Source organism: Lissotriton helveticus (genome assembly GCF_964261635.1).
Source record: "Lissotriton helveticus chromosome 1_1 unlocalized genomic scaffold, aLisHel1.1 SUPER_1_unloc_15, whole genome shotgun sequence".
Classification (NCBI taxonomy): domain Eukaryota; kingdom Metazoa; phylum Chordata; class Amphibia; order Caudata; family Salamandridae; genus Lissotriton; species Lissotriton helveticus.
In genome coordinates, this window is record NW_027611654.1 from 1,123,394 (window position 1) to 1,142,905 (window position 19,512).

The window sequence follows — 19,512 nt, forward strand, 5'->3', positions numbered from 1 at the left end:
CCAGTGTTCTATTTCATTCCAGGAAACTTGGTGCGAATCGGCACCAGCATTAAACGGATTTAATCTGCTCTCCCTACTTGCTATTAAAAGCTCCAAATTCGGCCACAGCAAGGGAGGCCTTGCTACATACAGCTCTATAAAGAGCATTTATGCTATGGAGCCAATGATGCACAGCTTAGCACCTCTGCAAGTGCTCAGAATCAGGAGGAGCTCGATAAAATTATAACGGAAGAGCATACCAACAGCCTGATCATTACGGGGACTTCAATTCCAATATGTTCAGGAGTACATCTGAAGGAGGAGGACCAATTTGTACGGGACGCAGTAATACAAGATAATAACTCAGGCGGAATACAATACAATACCATTTGTAAAGCGCGCTACGTACCCGTGGGGGTCTCAAGGTGCTGAGGGGGGAGGGGGGGGGCTGCTACTGATCGAAGAGCCAGGTCTTGAGGAGTCTCCTGAAGGCCGGCAGGTCCTGGGTCTGTCGCAGATGGGTAGGGAGAGTGTTCCAGGTCTTGGCAGCGAGGTAGGAGAAGAATCTGCCGCCGGCTGTGGATTTTCGGGTGCGAGGTACTGTGGCGAGGGCAAGGTAGGCAGAGTGGAGGTTGCGGGTGGGGGTGTGGGAGTTGAGTCGGTGGTTGAGGTATGCTGGTCCGGCGTTGTGGAGGGCCTTGTGTGCGTGGATGAGGAGTTTGAAGGTGATCCTCTTGAAGACAAACGAAAACAGCTCAGAGGCTTCTAGCGATTCGGGAGCAGGTGGGTTTCCGAGCATTAAACAGAAGTGTAGTAAGGCTTGTAGGTCCATTGTCGACAATTTCTAAATTAGTATGAGCTTTGCTGCCATGAACCTGCTTTTGCGCACGACAATGCAAAAATCTATTTCGCAATACTTATTTGTGCCCCTTTTACACATGAGAACTGTTGCAGGTTCTTTGTTGTGCTCTGAGGTTTAGTCTGCACATGATGTTCAAGGGTAAACAACAATGCCCCTTGTTATTCTTTTCTGATCTGTCCCTCGCACCTAGGCATAACAAGCTTCACACATCTGCACCTCTGGAAATCGTGTACTTTAATATTGCAAACATAAGATGTTTTCACACACAGAGAGCGACACCTTTCCAAACAGTGTTTGTCCTGCGATGTGAACATTGAATCTAGGCCTTGAGGTATGGGGTCTGCTGAAAAAGCCCAGAGGTCTTCTGTTTTATAATAAACTATCTCTTGTCACGGGGAAGGTGGTTAAGTTGTTCAGTCCTTTTCCATTGTTTTTTATAACATGACATCCCGTTTGTATTCTATGCACCAGTAACATTCTGCACGGTGCAGTGCACCAGTCACACTCTGCACGGTGCAATGCACCAGTCACCCTCTGCACGGTGCAGTGCACCAGTCAAACTCTGCACGGTGCACCAGCCACACTGGACGGTGCAGTGCACCAGTCACACTCTGCACGGTGCAGTGCACCTGTCACCCTCTGTACGGTGCAGTGCACCAGTCACACTCTGCACGGTGCAGTGCACCAGTCACACTCTGCACGGTGCAGTGCACCAGTCACACTCTGCACGGTGTACCAGCCACACTGCACAGTGTGGCGCACCTGTCACCCTCTGCACGGTGCACCAGTCACATTCTGCACACTGCAGTGCACCAGTCACACTCTGCACGGTGCACCTGTCACACTGCATGGTGCAGTGCACCAGTCACACTCTGCACGGTGCATTGCACTGGTCACCATCCATGCCTGTCAAGTATCACGCATCAGGTGTGACACTCATGCATTTCAGTGCGGTGTTCCGCATCACTGCACTGAAATGCATTGTCATGCATTTAATGCCACTTGCCAGCGCGTGCCACCTGTGGTGCCTGTGAACCTGTGCGCCGTCTCTGCTGCTCCTAGATATGGTGGCAGCAGCTGCTTGCTGTACTCAGTAGTTCCTAAATAGTAAAAAAATTTCTGCTCGCAGCTCTGGAGTGGCTGAGAGTCATACAATGCATCAATTAATCTGCCCGCCCTTTCGCGCCTCGCTCCAGGCTACATGATTAATTGCGGAGGCCCCGCACGGCTTTTACACACTGCTCTCGCAATTACCGATGGGGGGGCCGGCTCTCTGCAGTGAGTGGTTGCTGCTACTGGCACACCCTGGGGGATTATAATCCGGATGTGACCTTTAGTGAGCTCAGACTTCGGCGGGGGACAAGGCATCCAAAGTTGCTTCGTTTATGAGGCAGGCTGACGTCCCGGCCGTGGAGGACGGGTCCACAGACTGAGGAAGAGATGTTTCTGGATAACCGAGGCACGGGGAGTCAGTCAGTGGAACCACCACGGGGCAATACTGGCTCTGCCTTCGTATGAACAAGTGGCAGGGTGGGGTTCTCCAGACACCTCTGGGACCTTGTTGAACATGCGGAGAGGTGCAGAGGACGACGATGCCAAGGCCGTGCAGCAGTATGAGCCAAGGGTGATAGCCAAATACCCTGGGGCCTCGGAGACGGACAGGGCTGAGAGCACAAGAAAAACAACCACGACTGACCAGAAGTGCCCGCAAGTCCAGAACCCACTCTACCCCATGACGGAGAACTCGTATAGCACCTACGCCGTGATGCTGCTCTCATTGACCGTCTTTGCCGTGGGCATCATCGGCAACTTGTCCATGATGTGCATTGTGTGGTATAACTAGTCCGGGTGCACTGCTGAGTGGACGGTCACGGACCGGGAAGAGACAGCAGTCTGAAATCGTCTAGTCCAAGTAAGTGTTACTTAAGTTACATCATTCCAACGGGCAAAGTGCTGCGCGTCAGGCAGAGCCATGACTGACTTAGTACTGTACAGTCAGTTTATTATTGAACTTTTGTGTCAGTACAGCCGCGGAGAGGCACGAGTCTGTCTGATCATCAACAGAAAAAATAATTTCACAAACAATAGCATCTGGAGGCAGTTACCTAATTGCTGTTTAAACGCTGCCGCCCGGCCCTCCGCATCCAGCACGCTCCCTACTCACTTACTCTACATAGACACTTACACACAGTCACACAGCAGAGGTGCTTCCGACACCCCCCCCCCCTTGGCCTCCCACTCGTAAATAACAATGGCATAAACTAACTTTGCCCGTCTGTGATTTAAAGCGTCAGGAACTCCCTCAGCCCACCTGGCCTATGTGCAAAAATCCCTTACTTAGCATATGCTCCATGGCAATGTCATTTTGGGTAAAGCCTCATGTTAGTCACAATTTTGTACCTTGACAATTGACGGGCAATTAATTATTATGTAGTTTTCAGAGGAAATAAGAGTCTGTGTTTTAGAATAGCGCGGTTGAAATGAAGCATCATTCTTTTCTGCACCAATAATAACACTCTCTGTGCAGCCGAGATTGAGATTTGTGTAACTGTACAGAGCGCACATTTGCAAAAGTGATTCAGAGTAACTGGCTCGTCTATATTTCTTGACGCACTGGCCTCTAAAACTTCCTTTTTGTCTGCTGCACAGTGTTTATCCACGAGTGAGGTCTTGTCAAGCTAAGCAAGTGTCTCACAGTCCAATCAAACTTCCTTCTCATGTGTCTTCATTGCCGTGAAAGGCTTTGCCGCAATTAGTTTAAATATGTAGTTATATTAGAAAGGGGTTGTAGGTTAGTGACCTTTAATTTCAATAGTTTCCCATTATTTTCATAATATGCTTAGAGCTTCTCATTGTTCAAAATTGGATGATTTTTTAAATGCAAAAAGTGCCACCCTATCTGGGCAGTGTTACAAGCATTTGGCATAAGGGGTAAATATTTGAAATGGATCCAAGCATTATATGATTTGCCGCTGGGTAAAGTTTCTTATATGGGCAAATACTCTGCTACTTTTATGATTGGAAGAGGGACACGACAGGGGTGCCCCTTTCACCCTTATTATTTGCTTTAGGTATGGAACCTTTTTTAATTGCTCTTCAAAAACAAGCTTTGATTAAGCCCTTTGTAAATGGTTTGAACTCTTTGGATATAACAGTATATGCGGATGACATTGCTGTCTTTTCTACGAATATACCTGAAACTATGGCAGGCATCTTGGTGGAAGCGGGGAAGTATGGTTTAGTATCTGGGTATCGCTTGAATACTAGTAAGACTCAAGTTATTCTGAACCATCAATTACCATCACCGGTGACAGGTATATGTGCGGTAGCAACTTACTTAGGGGTAAAAATCTCGTCAAATATAGATGAAATTATGAACCACTATTGAAGGAAACTGCTGTAATATTTAAGAAATGGCATAAACTCCCACTTAGTATTATTGGCCGGATTAACTTAGTTAAAATGAAAATATTACCTAAATATCTTTATCTTTTTCGTTCTATTCCTTTAAGGGTAAATATTTCTTACTTTAGTAGATGAGAGGGTATTATTAGTAGTTTTATTTGGGGCTATAAAAAAGCACGACGAGCTATTTCTCTTCTTAAAGCTCCTTATGATCAAGGTGGATTGGGTCTTCCAGATATTAAATATTATTATTGGTCCTCCTTTATGACTCGTTTTCGCAGGCTGTTGATTCCTGACCAATGTTTGTATTTTCATAAATTTCTGTTGGGAACAAAAAAAAAAAAGCAAAAAGTGCCACCCTAAGTGTCACACATTTGGCAGCTGAATGGGACTCCTATTCATAAGTACATTGAAATGTCATGCACTGGCGCTTTGCAGCAGTTTCCAGTTCCTTGCTGCTCAAATGGGTGTAATTTCTGATATTTATAGGTTTTCCTCGTCTTCATTGCTGGATTGTGCTCGGGAGAGAGTGTCACTCATAGCTGTTAAATGTCACTTATAGATGTTAAATGTCATTCATAGCTATTGAATGTCACTCATAGCTATTAAATGTCACTCTTAGCCGTAAAATGTCACTCAGTCGTTAAATGTCACTCATAGCTGTTAAATGTCACTCAAAGCCGTTAAATGTCACTCATAGCTGTTAAATGTCATTCATAGTCGTTAAGCGTCACTCATAATTTCACTGAAATTATAAAAATGTCACACATGGCGATCTGAAACCTTGGCAGCTGTGGCTCTCTGCAGGGTGCAGTGCACCAGCCCCTCCTCAGGGTCCCTTGGGAGGTTGTGGCCCTCCAGGCCTCGTCTCACCTGGTGCACCGGTCAGTGGAGGCAGAGAAGGCACCGCTCGGATGTCCTTGAGACGGACGCGCGCGCTCACGCCGCTGCACGAGCCACATCCCGCCTCATAACTGCGCATGCGCAGGACCGCGCGCCACAGCTGCGCGTGTGCAGAGCGAAGATACTACTTCCTATCGCAGAGCAATCAAAAAGTGTTGGGACCTTGCACGGAGTACAGACCATGAACAGCCTTAGACAGAGGGTGCGGAGTCTCACTGCGCCTGCGCAGAGGAAAGACACTCCCCCCTTCCATAGAGGAGCCGAACCGAGGAGCTTTGCACTTGCATACATCTTAGCGTGTGCTGTGGCACGAGGCGGTTCTTGTACCTTAGTAATTGTGTCCCCACGCGGAGCGAACACAAAACGTCATATCTCAGATTAATGAAAGAGTGATGCGATCTTCCACGGAGTGCAGACTGTGAACAGCCTTGGATAGAGGCCGCAACCTGGAAAGAGTCAGATCCAGCGAGGATACAACCTGGGCCGGAAACACCGGGGAGAGGATGGAAACCAGGGTTTGAGCCTCGGGGTCGCGGCCACATCCTATGATTCCGGGCAAATCACTCAATCTCCCCGCGCCTGAATGTGTAATGTAAATACGGTTGTTGTATATTATTGTGGTTATCTTGTAGTCATTAGCATGTCACTTGTGATTGGTTGAATGACTCTTACTTCATTTGGAACCTTGATATATGACTTGACCGACGTCACCGCGAGTGTCACCATTCTTCTTCACCAGCTGATTTTCACAGTCACGCTGCTCCCAGCTGGCCGTGGGCTTTCTTGATGAGAATAAATACTTACTTAAACGATTCCCGGCTTCCTGATGTTCTTCTTCATTAACTGTGTTACTTCAACGGTGCTCATGGAAAGCGCTCCAATACCTTCGGGTCGAGTTCGCGCTGTATAAAATATGCCAAAAAAAACCAACTGTTTTTTCCAGACACACGGAATCCTCCTGTTGAGTTGCAGTAATCGTACTCTCCTGCTATGTCCCCTGTAGGCTCCCATTGTCCCCTCGCGCTCACCCTGCGTCATCAGCTGGCATTCTGGAATGCCAGCTGACATCCAATTGACAGTTGACAGTTATTGACTAGAAACCTGACCGGCAGCCTTGCCTTCCGCTCTGTCCGGTATGTTATACTTTATTACTAAATTAATAAAGGACAGTAAACTTACTCAGCTCCGGGTCATCTTTACAATGGCGACGATTTGAAGCAACACACCGGAACATCCACGCGTGTAATATGAAAAAAAGGAAGGAATGCTTAATCTACGAAGTGAAAAAAAAAATGGAAGTGAAGTACAAGTTGGAGGAATAACTGGATGCCGGAAAGATAGCGAATTGATGACAGCGCAAAATATCAAAAGCGTGTGCACTAATTAAAGCATTGAAGAGAAATCAAGCATCTGACTGTATTGGCGCCTGTATCAATGTTACAGTGAGGTGAGCACAAGAACCTGTGTAAACTTAGCGCGATCGGCTCTGAGACTGGCAGCAAATGCGCATTGTAAAAAGAAACAGGACTAAATAAATGACAGATTGGCACGGTGTAAAAGAGAGCGCGAAGTGAAGAACGAGCTTCGGTGCACTCTAGAATATTGAATGCGAGTGAGAGCAAAAAGGCATCGTGAAGGGATATCTGCTTATAAAAACAGAACAATGGAGAAGTAAAAGCTGAAGAGAACGTAGATGTTTAGTGAGGAAAGATGGACAGCGCAATGTGTTGACGTAAGCATGTTGCACGGGAGACATCTTGGGTGAGGTACAGCTTTCGGACAGTTTATATCTTACGAAGAACTATCACATGACTAAAAAAAAATGTGTTGTAAGGAGAACAGAGATAAAGTACACGGAAGCAAATAAAAACGAAGAGGTATAACGAGGCGCCCTCATGTGGCAGCTGATAATGAAGCCACATTTCCATAAGAGCCTCGCGCATTGTGTGCCTACATAAGGCAGAAATGTACTTCAAATGTACTGGGAGGGGTAAATAAAGCAGCATGTAGGGCAGGACAGTGTGTTTATGCAGTGTACAGAAATGTGTTTCTTAAAAATAGATAGGAAAGTAAACTGCGTTGAGAAGGTAATGTAAGTGTTTCCAAAGAAAATTTGCCTATAGAACCCCGGATTCTCTTTCACAGCTACATCTTGCAATGAAGCTGAACATGAAATTACACCACAGATCCAATACTTTTACTCCCAGGCAGTCAGGAAGGACGTTTTTTCTGCTGGAAAGTAATCCTATGCAAAACAAATAAATACAACACATGGAAAAGTTCCAGTTAGAAGCTGCTTAAAGCAGAAACAGCTAACTTTGCAAACCTCTCAGGAGAGGCAGCAGAAGCAATCGAAAGTGTACTTATGCTGTGTGCCAGCCGGCATACATTACAAACTCACCAACTATAGAACATCCTCTACTTGCTACGTAACACCCTAACCCCCTCAAGCTATGTCTACCACCCTTACCTTCTCCTGTTTGCAGTCTCAGAACTTGTCTTTTTTCTAATTCCCTGCTCAACCCATCTCCTTTCTCTTGCTGTGTCTAAAGTCTCTGCCATTGGTACAGTTTACCATTGTGGCCTAGTCTAACCCCCATGCTGTATTTCTTACCCAATAAAAGCCCGCTTTTTTTGCTTTTTATATATATCCTTATACATCTCTAACCAACTTTGGTTCCCTTCCTTTGCTCTCAAACTACCAGGGTAAAACCACTATTCCTCCACTTCCCTGCTGCCCTCCCTTCTTTCTGCCCTCTACCAACCTTCTAGTTCCCTGTGTTTCTCATCTCCCTTTTCTGTTAAATGCAAACCATCTCTCTTTTTAAAAATCAGCATAACCCTAGCTTTGTTGTATTCCCTACCCTGAAGCCAGAAGTGGTTCCTTCTTTAGGACCTCTCCCATATTTAGATGTTAACTAATGGGCCATCCGTGGTTCCCACTTTAACCCCCACCTAAGGGCATCGCTGCCTTCCTCTGCAACTCCTCCTTCCTCCTGCCCACCCTGTTACATCGCTGCCACCCTGTGTACCTCCTCCCTCAGGACATCAATGCATCCCTCCATAACCCACCCTGCACCCCTCCCCCCCGGATACGTCACTGGCTCTCCATGTAACCTCTTGATCGTCACTGACTCCCACTGTAATGCTGATGTGAATGTTTGTAAGTGTTGTTACCTCTGTCATACATGTGATGGAGGGTTTTCCATGTTCTGGTGTCAGGGAGTGCTTAGAACATGTTACACCTGGAGGACTCTGACATGTGCTTCATTTTAAAAATCTTGTGTACAGCGCACAGGTGCAACACTTGCCTCAGTCTCTATTGACTTGTTCTCTGGCTGCTGTCCAGAGGGAGACACCCACGGCTTTGCGAAGTATTAATCACATACTGGGGATGTTATCAATTTTTGGAGGCTGAATACTGGGGCAGCCACCTCCATATTAACCGCATGACCAAGGTGACTGTCACATTTACTGTGAGTTCATTCTTGTTATCCTATTTTTCCATTCCTCCTTCTTCTTTTGCAAATGTCTGACTTTTTATGTTGTCTTTCTAACACCCAACTATGTAACCCTTTCTTTAAGTTGCCATTGATTTTTGACCCTATTCCATAACCTATCATTCCTTTCTGTCTATCTGCAGACTTGTGAGTTGGCTTTCCGGGACAAAAGGATGGTTGAGCACATCCGGATAGCACAAAGTAAAAACTATTCATAAGTTGTTGTTTCTGGTCAAAATCCTCTGTGTCTGCGCCTATGTCCTTTCAAAATGCCCCTACAATTTGCTAGAGTACTCTCAAGCCTCCATCTGAAAAAATGGAGAAAGTTTTGAAAACAAACAAGTTAATTCTTGTGGCTTTCGTCATCAGGCCCCGCAGATCTTTTTTTGCTAGATTTGTCCTGCCAGTCATATTATTCATGGTTCTCCCTGGATGTCTGCTTATACCACTGTGTACTTTATTAAAACGTGGCAGCCTTGGTTCTAGCTGATTTGTGACAATCTTTTATAATCATTGTAAATATCTTGTACAAAAATATATGTCATGTAAGCATGCAATATTGATTTACCAGTATAGCATACACCGGGTAAAGTGTAATTTCTGATTCCTGTATGCTCCCTCTTTGTGGACATTGTTCTCCCAATGCTTCAGCACTAGGATGCCTAAAATGTACTCTCTAAGATCAAACATACAATTTTGGCGGTCGGTTTAACAGATTTAGGAAATAGGTAAGACAAGTAGATTTCTTTGCAGGACAAGTAGTTTTCTGCACAATTTTGTCCACTGGACAAGTACATTTTAAAAAATATTCCACACCCCTGGACAAAAGGTATGAAGGTATTTTCAACAATAGACTTAACTGCTGCATACCACCAGGTTTCTCTACACCCAGACAGTAGGTGCCTAACCAGCTTCATTTCACCGTTCGGATGTTATAGGTTCAAAAGAGTACCTTTTGGACTAGCATCGGCAGCGGTACTATTTCAGAGACTCATGCATGAGGTATTTAAGGATGTCAAAGACATGCTCATCTTTCAAGATGACATCCTGGTAATGGGAAAAACCTCAACAGATAATGATCAAAAATTAATAAAAGTTCTCAAGACACTGGAAGAACGTGGATTGACAGCAGAATACACCAAATGCAAATTTGCAGAGAGAACAGTGACGTACTTAGGTCATGAAATAACACAAGAAGGAATAAAACCAAAGAAAGAGTTGGTTAGGGCTATTGAGGATGCTCCTGAACCACAAACAAAAGAAGAATTAAGAGCCTTCTTAGGGCTAGTGGAATTTTATTCAAAATTTGTAAGGAATTTCTCAACAAACACATATGAATTTAGAAAATTACTAAAAAGTAAAAACAAATTTGTATGGTCTAGAGATTGCAACGAGGCATTTATAAACCTTAAAAAGGAAATTTGTGATGCTCCATCCCTACAAGGGTTCGACCCAGAGCTAGAGAGTGTAGTCACAACAGACACGAGTGGAAAAGGTATAGGCGCTATACTTTCGCAAGTTGGACCAGAAGGAAAGGAAGTGACAGTTGCCTTCGCATCACGGTCACTCACCCCCACCGAGGAGAAGTACTCGGTGATTGAACGGGAGGCACTTGCATGTGTGTGGGGTTTGGAGCATTTCCGCCAATATGTGTGGGGAAAAAGGGTGACCCTAAGGTGTGATCACAAACCTTTGACAAAGGTGTTGACTGTTAAGGGACTATATAACGCATCTCCCAGATTGGCAAGATTTTCTGTAAGATTATTGGACTACAACTACTAACTAAAGTATCTCCCAGGTGCAAGAAACATAGTGGCAGGCTTTCAGCCGCTTACCCCTACCAGGAAGGGAAGAGGAAGAGGATAAAGAAGATAAAGAAGATGAGTGGCTAACATTAGCAAAGAATTTCCGAGCATTCAAAAAAAATGAATGGGAAAAGGAATATGAACAGGATGAAGTGATACAGGAAGTAAACAAATATATCATCAATGGATGGCCAGACAAAAACCACATCAAAAACAAGATGAAACCGTACTGGGAACTCAGAAACAAATTATCTGTGGAAGGGGGATTAATATTAAGACAGGGGAGGGTAATACCTCCCGAGAATCTAAGAAAGAAAATTCTGGAAATATGCCACGAAGGACATAAGGGTATCATAAAACTAAACAGAGAATAACATTTTGGTACTGGTGGCCAGGGTGTGATTTGGAGTCAGGACCTGTGCTAAATGTGAAAACTCGGACAAGCCCAAAATCACACTCAAACCACCTTTGCATCCATTGCCTTGCCCTGAGATGCCTTGGGGGAGTGTGGGAATAGATGTCATGGGCCCAATACGATATCAGGAAGATCTGTTGTATATCGTAGTTTTGGTCGACCATTTTTCAAAATGCTCGGAGATCAAAATACTCCATAAAGTAGAAGCAAATGACATTGTCAAGTTCCTTGATGGAGTATTTACAAGAGAAGGTATCCCAAAAATTATCGTGAGTGACAATGGCAAGCAATTCACTTCTGTCGCCTTCAAGAAGTTTATCGAAAGAAACGGAGTAACACATAAAACTACTTCAGTATACCACCCATCTGGTAATGGAGCTGTAGAGAGGTTTAACAGAGTGGTAAAAGGTACCATACAACTAGCAAATAACAACGGGTTGTGTTAGAAAATGGAAACAAAAAAAATGATTTGGGCACACAGAATAACTCCTAGGGAGAGCACAGGAATCAGCCCGTTTGAAATGATGAGTGATTTGCATTTGTGTTTATTGTCAACTTGCCTTTTGTATGTCATCTGTGCCTTCTGTACATTCTTCCTGGCCTCCTCTGTAGACCAATTGGCTTTACTACTTGTCTTGAGCCATCCTACATTGGAAGAACAGCACTAGCCAAGGACAATGTAGGATGGCTCAAGACAAATAGGAAAGCCAATTGGTCTACAGAGGAGGTCAGGAAGAATGTACAGAAGGCACGGATGGCATACAAAAGGCAATTTGACAATAAACTCAAATGCAAACCACTAGCCATCCAGGTAGGTGATTGGGTGAGAGTAAAGAGAAGTGGACACATTGAGAAAGGACAGAACAGATTCACCCAACCCTTGGTGGTGGAAAAGGTGTTTTGCAATTCGGCTCTCCTGAGCGATGGAAAAGTGTGGCATGCATCTGCATTATCCAAATGCGAGATGGAGAACAATATTGAAAAGGCAAAGGATGTGGAATTGGACACCAACAAACCTGCTGATGAGGGAGATCAGAAGGACTTTGACTGACGGTATGTTGTTGCTCCTTCACATCAAGAACAAATAGAGTCCATTGGGGTAAAGAGAGATGTCATAGGCAGCGAAACCACTGATGCATCAGGAGAAGAAAGTAGTGAGTCTTATGAGGAAGAACTGGAATCTGGAGGCGGTATTAACAATGCGGAAATTATCACCAGCAGATGCGGGAGCACTGTGGCTATGCCAAGCAAGTTCAAAGACTTTGTGTGTGACTAAGTATGGGTGGATGTTTCCTTCCACCTTCGTTCCATTGTTTACATCCTTTGGGAAGGAGATGTGTTGAGTTGCAGTAATCGTACTCCAGACATTCCAACCCTCCCGATTCAGGCGTGAGACTACCGATTTCAGGGCTAGTCTCCTGCTTCCCGATTCCTGCAAGCAAAAACCCGATTCCTCAGGGGTTTCAGCTGACAGGGTTTGGTACTGTGTAACGTGCTAATTCTTCGAGCAAAAGTCAGAGTGGCGATGCAGAGGCTAGATGGGATGAAAAATCTACGGGTGTGGCAGTTCAGGCTGGACAGTTCCCAAGAGGCACAGGGTCAGACTGATTTGAATATAGCCATGTCTGAACTGGGGTGGCAGAGTGGGCTAAAGAACGGTGATGGATTAAACCCAGATCTTTTGACTGGGTGTGACTGGGTGTGAGTGTTTGATTGGTTCAGATGCTCCGTCCATTACCACCCCCTTTTGTACCGCTTTTGGCCGCCATAAGTGTGGCTGGGTATGCTCAGACGTGAGTCCCTCGCTCACTTTGCCACTGGATTCAAGCACGCCGGGCTGAAGACGGCTGGAATGCCAGAAACCGGTCCTCGGAAGCTTGTTTCCGGTCCAGGGAAGGCATGGCGTGGCAGTTCGGGCTGGACTGCTCCCATGAGGCACAGGGTCAGACTGATTTGCATGTAGCCATGTCTGAACTGGGGTGGCAGACTGGGCTCGCGCTCACCCTGCGTCATCAGCTGGCATTCTAGAACCCCAGCTGTACTCTCCTGCTGTGTCCCCTGTGGGCTCCCGTTGTCCCCTCGCGCTCACCCTGCGTCATCAGCTGGCATTCTAGAACCCCAGTTGTACTCTCCTGCTGTGTCCCCTGCGGGCTCCCGTTGTCCCCTCGCGCTCACCCTGCGTCATCAGCTGGCATTCTAGAATCCCAGCTGTATTCTCCTGCTGTGTCCCCTGCGGGGTCCCGTTGCCCCCTCGCGCTCACCCTGCGTCATCAGCTGGCATTCTAGAATCCCAGCTGTACTCTCCTGCTGTGTCCCCTGTAGGCTCCCGTTGTCCCCCCGCGCTCACCCTGCGTCATCAGCTGGCATTCTAGAATCCCAGCTGTACTCTCCTGCTGTGTCCCCTGTAGGCTCCCGTTGTCCCCCCCTAGTGGAGAAGTGTGGTTCAATGGTTAGAGCGGCAGACCCTGATGCAGAGGTCTAGCCCGGGACCAGGGTTCAATTCCCCGCCTCTGCAGGTCTTGGACTCAAAAATTCCACAGACCTGATAATTCTCGCCTCCGTGCCTATTCTAATCATAGAGTCCCACTCTGCAACTCTGCGCAATAGCTTGCTTAATCTCCACAACGGCCCCCACAATGCTAAGGATGCCTGGCCTCACCCTGGGGGTGCCCAGGAGTGGACGCCTCACAGGGAAAGCCAGGATGGGTTCCACAGCGGTGTTCGTAAAAGCGCCTTGAGACCCTTGCGGGTGAGTAGTGCGCTATACAAGTATCAATTTACATTTACATTTACCCCCTGCGTCATCATCTGGCATTCTAGAATCCCAGCTGTACTCTCCTGCTGTGTCCCCTGTAGGCTCCCGTTGTCCCCTCGTGCTCACCCTGCGTCATCAGCTGGCACTCTAGAACCCCAGCTGTACTCTCCTGCTGTGTCCTCTGTAGGCTCCCGTTGTCCCCTCGCGCTCACCCTGCGTCATCAGCTGGCATTCTAGAATCCCAGCTGTACTCTCCTGCTGTGTCCCCTGTAGGCTCCCGTTGTCCCCTCGCGCTCACCCTGCGTCATCAGCTGGCATTCTAGAACCCCAGCTGAACTCTCCTGCTATGTCCCCTGTAGGCTGCCGTTGTCCTCTCATGCTCACCCTGCGTCATCAGCTGGCATTCTAGAACCCCAGCTGTACTCTCCTGCTGTGTCCCTTGTAGGCTCCCGTTGTCCCCTCGCGCTCACCCTGCGTCATCAGCTGGCATTCTAGCACCCCAGCTGTACTCTCCTGCTGTGTCCCCTGTAGGCTCCCGTTGTCCTCTCGTGCTCACCCTGCGTCATCAGCTGGCATTCTGGAACCCCAGTTGTACTCTCCTGCTGTGTCCCCTGTAGGCTCCCGTTGTCCTCTCGTGCTCACCCTGCGTCATCAGCTGGCATTCTGGAATCCCAGCTGTATTCTCCTGCTGTGTCCCCTGTAGGCTCCCGTTGTCCCCTCGCGCTCACCCTGCGTCATCAGCTGGCATTATAGAACCCCAGCTGTACTCTCCTGCTGTGTCCCCTGTGGGCTCCCGTTGTCCCCTCGCGCTCACCCTGCGTCATCAGCTGGCATTATAGAACCCCAGCTGTACTCTCCTGCTGTGTCCCCTGTGGGCTCCCGTTGTCCCCTCGCGCTCACCCTGCGTCATCAGCTGGCATTCTAGAACCCCAGCTGTACTCTCCTGCTGTGTCCCCTGTGGGCTCCCGTTGTCCCCTCGCGCTCACCCTGCGTCATCAGCTGGCATTATAGAACCCCAGCTGTACTCTCCTGCTGTGTCCCCTGTGGGCTCCCGTTGTCCCCTCGCGCTCACCCTGCGTCATCAGCTGGCATTCTAGAACCCCAGCTGTACTCTCCTGCTGTGTCCCCTGTGGGCTCCCGTTGTCCCCTCGCGCTCACCCTGCGTCATCAGCTGGCATTCTAGAACCCCAGCTGTACTCTCCTGCTGTGTCCCCTGTAGGCTCCCGTTGTCCTCTCGTGCTCACCCTGCGTCATCAGCTGCCATTCTAGAACCCTAGCTGTACTCTCCTGCTGTGTCCCTTGTAGGCTCCCGTTGTCCCCTCGCGCTCACCCTGCGTCATCAGCTGGCATTCTCGAACCCCAGCAGTATTCTCCTGCTGTGTCCCCTGTAGGCTCCCGTTGTCCTCTCGTGCTCACCCTGCGTCATCAGCTGGCATTCTAGAACCCCAGTTGTACTCTCCTGCTGTGTCCCCTGTAGGCTCCCGTTGTCCTCTCGTGCTCACCCTGCGTCATCAGCTGGCATTCTGGAATCCCAGCTGTATTCTCCTGCTGTGTCCCCTGTAGGCTCCCGTTGTCCCCTCGCGCTCACCCTGCGTCATCAGCTGGCATTATAGAACCCCAGCTGTACTCTCCTGCTGTGTCCCCTGTGGGCTCCCGTTGTCCCCTCGCGCTCACCCTGCGTCATCAGCTGGCATTATAGAACCCCAGCTGTACTCTCCTGCTGTGTCCCCTGTGGGCTCCCGTTGTCCCCTCGCGCTCACCCTGCGTCATCAGCTGGCATTCTAGAACCCCAGCTGTACTCTCCTGCTGTGTCCCCTGTGGGCTCCCGTTGTCCCCTCGCGCTCACCCTGCGTCATCAGCTGGCATTCTAGAACCCCAGCTGTACTCTCCTGCTGTGTCCCTTGTAGGCTCCCAATGTCCCCTGGCGCTCACCCTGCGTCATCAGCTGGCATTCTAGAACCCCAGTTGTACTCTCCTGCTGTGTCCCCTGTAGGCTCCCGTTGTCCTCTCGTGCTCACCCTGCGTCATCAGCTGGCATTCTAGAATCCCAGCTGTACTCTCCTGCTGTGTCCCCTGTAGGCTCCCGTTGTCCCCTCGCGCTCACCCTGCGTCATCAACTGGCATTCTAGAATCCCAGCTGTACTCTCCTGCTGTGTCCCCTGTGGGCTCCCGTTGTCCCCTCGCGCTCACCCTGCGTCATCAGCTGGCATTCTAGAATCCCAGCTGTACTCTCCTGCTGTGTCCCCTGTAGGCTCCCGTTGTCCCCTCGCGCTCACCCTGCGTCATCAACTGGCATTCTAGAATCCCAGCTGACATCCAGATGACAGTTATTGACTAGAAACCTGACCGGCAGCCTTGTCTTCCGCTCTGTCCATGGTGTTCTACTTTATTACTAAACTAATAAAGGACTGTAAACTTACTCGGCTCCGGGTCATCTTAACACCTCCGAAATAAATCACGTGCACAGGCTGAGAAATGTATTAGCTGCGCCTGCGCATCAAATGTTTCTAAGTCACATTGCGCCTGCGCAGAGAAACACTTCCCCATTAGAGGAGCCGCCCGAGGAGCATTGCACTTAAATAATTCTCAGCGTTGGCTGAGGCGCATCGTGCTCCGCAAAGGAGGAAGTGTTTGCCCTCAGCGCATGCGCAGGTGTTCATCCAAGACACACTGTAACTGTAAAGTGACAAGGTTACATGAACACAGGAACAATCTGGAGGCTTCGTTGAATGTTGAAAGGTAAGTTTATTACCAAAAGTACAGAGCACCACAGGAGCACGTCCACACACGGCAAACCTCAACTGTAGAAGTCGCAGACCCACAGTTGAAGGTTGCGTGTAAGAGATGCCACGAGAAGCGCATCTCTTGAAAGAAAACACTCTTCAAGAGACGCGCGTGTAACATAAGAATGCACACGAGCAATAACACGAGCAATAACAATAAACAGGAAATCTTACCGGTATCTAAGCACTCTACATCTCCTCCCTTCCCTCAAAATAAAAAGGAAACTTGACTAAAAGAAATAAAACTTAGTTTACATAAAAGTCTTTAAAGCGTGTCGGCAAAGAACAATTCCTGTGAGTTCTGGTTGACACATCTGAAGTGGAAGTAGAGGGAGATGGACCAGGAATTTCAATGTTTTCTAAAGTGTCTTGAAGAGGAGGAATAACCTCAGCAGAAGGTGAAGACACCTCACCTATGACATCTTGAGGAGTAAGGGCGGAATCATAGGAAGACGAAGATTCTACCAGGGAGAGCAAAGGGAAATCTAACAGGGTGGGAAAATCATAAGTAACATAGGAAGAGTTCTCATCCCCATGTTTAGTTCTGAGAATGCTTATGGCTTGCTCAGGGGTTAGTTTAACGAGTGAGCGTTTGTTACGCCACCCTCTCTTATCTAAAAACAGAGAACCTTTAGAGACCTTGAGAACTTGAGTGGGCATAGAAAACTTGGAAATACCTTTCTTGACTTTATCCATGGTTTTAAACATGACCCAATCACCTACAGTAAATATTTCAGGGATGGAAATAACTTTGGAATCAAAATTCCGCTTTTGTACCAATTGCTGTTTCTCAACATTACTTTTTACAACCAATTTGTCAGAACAGGATATGCATTTGGAAACTTGTGGGGTCAGATCTTTGATCCATGAGGGGCAGACAGTACCATGTGGGTTTCTTTTTTTAAGTAGTCTGAAAGGTGAAATGCCCGTAGTGGAATGAGGGGTAACTAAGTAGGCCAAAACCTTTTCTCTTAGAAAGGCTTCAACATTCATTTTGCAAGAGAAAGCGGTTTGAATGCCCTCTTTCAAAAATCTATTCATCCGTTCTACCAAACCATTGGATGCAGGGAGTAAAGGGCAACTTTCAAGTGTTTGACATCAAACTTCTTCAAAAATCCCTCCATAACACGGGAGCAAAAATGCGAACCATTGTCGCTGACAATTTCCTTAGGAGGACCTTCCACCCTAAAAATTCTTTCCAAAAATCTAATTGCTGACGCGGAATCAGGGTTGGTACAAAAATCAAAGTCAAACCACTTTGAGTGATAGTCAACAAGGGAGACTATATAACGTTGACATTGAGGAAGAATCTCAAAAGGACCAGAAAAATCAACCGCTAACTTGACCCAGGATTCCTCAGGGATGGGAACACTATGTAAAGGTAGATTTTGTAATTTCCAATGTTTGTCTGAAGACAGACAGGTACTGCAAGAATCAACCCAATCATTGACATTGCTATCCATGGCAGGCCACCAGAAATGTTCTTTCAACTTGCGAGAGGTTCCACCTACACCTAAGTGACCCTGATGGGCTGCAAAAAATAATTTTTTACGCAAAACCAAAGGAGGAACACATCGATCTCCCCTAAAAACAATACCATTAACAATGGTCAAATCCTCTGAAACCTGTGCAAAGGACTTCAAAGGGGCAGGAAGAGAACGAATTCTTGGCCAGCCTGAAACTATTAAGTTTTTCACAGCCACAAGAGTTTCATCTTCAGAATAGCATTTGAACCAATCTTCCTCAGAAATGGAGAGAGGAGAAAAGACCAAATCTTCTAAAGAAGCTACGACACACTCAATGTCATCTTTGAGAACATCATCATCATTTTCTAAGGGCAACCTGGAAAGTGCATCCGCTCTCATATTCGTACCACCAGCAATATGGTGGATGCTGAAATTGAAGTCGTGTAATTTAGAGAGAATCCTTACCAACCTCGAAGAGGCTTTCCCTGTACCATTCCCATTTAGTAGATGAAGTAGGGGCTTGTGATCAGTATACAACAAAAAATGAGAGCCCCAAATGTAGACTTTGAATTTTTCTACAGCCCACGCACAACCAAGAGCTTCTTTTTCAATGGTGCTATAATTCCATTCAGCATGGTTCAGTGACTTTGAAGCAAAACCAATAGTATGTTCTACAGCACCATTCCACTGGCAAAGGATTGCACCAAGACCTTTCTGGCTGGCATCCACGTAAATGCCACACTTGAGACCTGGTGTGAAGGATGATAAGGCTGGAGCATTGACAATAACCTTCTTAATGTTATCAAAAGCCAGATTTGCTTCATCATTCCATAAAAAATTAACATCCTTTTTAATTAGCATCCTAAGAGGTTGAATTAACTGGGCATAGTTCATGACAAATCTTGAGTAATATTCGGTGAGACCGAGAAACGATCTCAAAGTGTCCTTATTGTTAGGGACAGGTACATTAGAAATAGCCTGAGTAAGAGAAAGTTTGGGTTTGATACCTGAGGTGGAGATAGAATGACCTAAATAATCTAATTCTTCCACAAAGAACTTACATTTCTTTTCACCTAGGGTGATTCCTACGTCTTTGAAGCGAGAGAGAACAATTCGTAAATCCTTAATATGTTCATCAACATTTTTAGAATGAATCAAAACATCGTCTTGGTATGCTTGTACACCTTTAACACCACACAAGACGCTGTCCATAAATTTTTGAAACACACTTGCGGCACTTGCTAAACCAAAAGGTAGTCTTAAATATTTAAAAGCCCCAAAAGGAGTAATGAACGTGGTGAGTTCAGAAGAGCATTTAGTCAGGGGAATTTGATGATAAGCACTCCTTAAATCCAAGAGAGTGAACAATTTTGATCCTGCAATGCCGGTGAGAAGTTCTTGAATTCTGGGCAAAGGATAACAGTCGATGAGAATATTTTGATTAAGTGATCTCAGATCTGCACAGAGACGAATGCTGGAATCCTTTTTCTTCACGACAACAATAGGACTAACCCATAGTGAAGAATCCACAGCTTCAATTATTTTCTCATCAACCATTTTCAAAAGTACCTTTTTTAAATCGTCTCTCACGCTAAGAGGAACATTCCTCAACTTGTGAATTACGGGAATAGCGTTGGGC

The 19,512-nt window shown here is 46.8% G+C and overlaps 1 protein-coding gene and 1 long non-coding RNA gene across 4 annotated transcripts in view; both read right to left on the reverse strand.

Moving 5' to 3' along the window:
• Positions 1-16,112, reverse strand: part of LOC144805567 (uncharacterized) — a 62,338-nt gene extending 46,226 nt beyond the window's left edge. For both annotated transcript variants that reach the window (XM_078672091.1, XM_078672090.1), the window contains exon 1: positions 16,045-16,112. The gene's annotated coding sequence lies outside the window, so the exon portion shown is untranslated. The remainder of the gene's footprint in view (positions 1-16,044) is intronic.
• The window catches only part of LOC144805565 (uncharacterized), a 906,387-nt gene that overhangs the window by 447,061 nt on the left and 439,814 nt on the right, over positions 1-19,512 (reverse strand). The window lies entirely within an intron of this gene.